Genomic DNA, 3,193 nt, shown 5'->3' on the forward strand with positions numbered 1-3,193 from the left:
CAGGATCGACTTCTTACAGCTTAGTCTAGGCATAAGAGTTATGTCGTTCATAGAATTCGTGATGTTTCATTCATGGTTGGAGAGAGGGTTATGCTCCGACTTTCACCCATGAAGGGTGTGATGATGTACGGAAAGAAGGGCAAGTTGAGCCCTAGGTAAATCATACCATTTGAGATTTTTGAGAGAGTGGGTGAGATGGCCTACATGCTTGCCTTACTACCTAGCTTATCAACACTTCATCCGGTGTTCCATGTGTCTATGCTCCGTAACTATTACAGTGATCCATCTCATGTATTAGATTTCAGCTCAGTCTAGTCAGACAAGGATTTGACTTAATGAGAAGGAGCTGGTGGCCATTCTAGCCCGGTAGGTACAGAAGTTAAGGTCTAAGAGTTATCCTTCAGTTAGAGTATAATAGAGAGGTCAGCCGATCGAGGCAACTACGTGGGAGTCCGAGTCAGATATGCGGAGTAGATACCCGCTCCTTTTCACCAGTCTAGGTACCTTTCTATGTTCGTTCGAGGATGAATGTTTGTTTTAAAGGTAGAGACTGTGATGACCCGATAGGTCATCTTGAGGTTTAGCCTTTGTTTCCATGTTTCGATACCACAACTAGCTCCGTTTAGTGTTCCTCGATTTGCATGCGCAATCCATGTCTTGTTCCAAAAGTTTTTATATGGAAAATTGAGGAAAATGTAAAGCTTTGCCTTAAAAATAATTTGAGTTGACTACAATCAATATTTTGTGTAAACGGACCCGAATTAGTATTTTAAAGGTCCCAGTGAGTCCGTATCGTGATTTGGGACTTGGGCATATGCCTGAAATCGAATTCGGAAGTCCCTAACTTGATTTAATGTGATTTGTTGAAAAGTTGTAATTTGAAATCTTAAAGAATTCCTAAGTTTGACTGTAGGTTGACTTTGTTGCTATGGAGTTTGGATTTCTTTTCCGGAACTCGGAATAGGTTCATTTCACCATTTATGACTTGTTTGTAAAATTTGATGCAAAACGAAGTTAATTTGACGTGATTCGGGTGCCCAGTTGTAAATTTACAAGTCTTGAGTTTCTTTGAAAATTTCCTACATTTTATTGTCCATTCGTAGTTCTAGGTATTATTTTGGTACTTTGATTGTGCGACCGAGTTCGTGTGACGTTTTTAAAATCATGTTAATATTTGGTTTGGAGCACTGAGGGCTCTGTGAGTTTCAGATACGTTTCGGAGTGTGTTGGAGAGTGTTAGAGTTGTTGGTGTGAGCTGATATTGCATGATTCACAAATACGAGGTTGGCAGTCACATTTGCGACATATGACCTAGCCTGTTAGGGTTGCATTTGCGAGCCCGGTATTCGCAATTGCGAAGGGGACCTAGGATCACCGATCATATGATCGCTTTTGCGAAAATCCAAAATTCGCATTTGCGAATATTAAGTCGCATTTGTGACAGCAGCATGGATGTGGGTTCTTCACTTTTGCGATGGATTTCTCGCATTTGCGGTGTTCGCATTTGCTAAACCCAGGTCGCAATTGCGACACATGCAACTGGACAAAAAGCTGAGGGACGAGGGTTTTAGCCTCATATTCATACTTTGGAACCCTAGGTTCGGTATGAGATAATTTTGAAGAGGGAATTTCATATACAAACATTGGGTGAGTGATCTTAATCCATTTGTAATCATATTCCATCATTTTCTTAGATTTTAATATCAAAGTCATGTGAATCAAAGTGAAAATTTGTTAAACCTTATCAAGTTTTTGAAAAATAAAAAATTGAGTTTTGAAAATCAATTTGGACTCGGATTTTGATACTAATCACATACATGAACTCGCAGAGTCATGGGTAGTCGCAACCTACTATTGGACCCGGGTTCCGCCCCGGCCAGTCTGGGATTGACTTTTGTTAACTTTTTGAAAAATGTGTAAAGTTCTTTGCTTTATCTATTGTAATTGATTTTCCTAGCATTGTTTGATGATATTAAGTCACTTTTGGTTAGATTCGATTAGTTTGGAGGCAAACTTGGGGAAAGGTCCCGGTTGAGATTTGATTTGATTACGGAGCAAAATAATTTAAGGTTTAACCTTAATTTTAGGGAATTAGGAACCCTTGGACTATATGTTATGTGAATTGCGCGTGAAACGTCGTATATGCGAGGTGAAGAGTGTATATACGTCGGCAAAATAATTGTTTCTATGCTTTTCTCGTATTTCATGAATTATCTCATTCCATGCCTTAACTGTTACATGCTTTAATTGCTTTCTATGTCGTGATTTATTACTTGTTATTAATTATTCTTGTATTGAATTGGTCTTTCCTTTCATGACTCTATGATTGATTGTTACTTGCTTTAACTGTTTTACTTGCACACATTAATTGTCATGTATTTGACTTGTGTTGTTGCTTTTGTAATATTTGTTTCATTCCTTGATTATTACATGATTCATTTATTGCCTTGTACTCATACTCTTACTTGTAGAAATTCTTATAATTTAAATTATTACATTGTTTATGTTTATTGAAATTGTTTGTGGATCGGGTTGCACGTCGTAATGGGAAGAATGATGAATTGAAATGGTGGAATAAGGGAATATTTGAAATTGATTATAATGATATAGTTGGATCGGGTTGCACGTCGCAACAAGTGTATACGTGATACTTGATATTGATAAATTATGACATGGTGAAATATGGGAGGATTATGATGTTGATTATGATGATAGGGTGGGATCGGGTTGCGCACCGCAATGAATTTTATATGTAATTTTGATATTGATAAATTAAGATGCTATGGTGAAATAAGGAAGGATTGTGTGTGTACGGTGGGATCAGGTCACGCACCGCAACAGATTGTGTATGTTGTATTCATTGTTGTTATTGTGTTGATTTCCAATATTTTTATATGAAATTACGAGATCTGTTATTCTCGTTTCTCTGATTACAAGGATTGAGTTTTTTTTTAAAATAAATTATGTGTCTTGCTTTCATTTCCTGTTTTCTTTTTCTATTACTATTATTATTATACTGCGTACATGTTATTGTAAGTGGGTCTTAGTCTCGTTACTACTTTGTCGAGGTTAGGCTCGATATTTACAGAGTACATAAGGTCGGTTGTATTCATACTAGACTCTGCACTTCTTTTGCAGATTTTGGAGTTGATCCTACGCGTTCAATAGACTTGCTTAGATCTAGCTATCAAGA

Source organism: Nicotiana sylvestris, chromosome 9 (assembly GCF_000393655.2).
Source record: "Nicotiana sylvestris chromosome 9, ASM39365v2, whole genome shotgun sequence".
In the NCBI taxonomy this organism is placed as follows: Eukaryota; Viridiplantae; Streptophyta; class Magnoliopsida; order Solanales; family Solanaceae; genus Nicotiana; species Nicotiana sylvestris.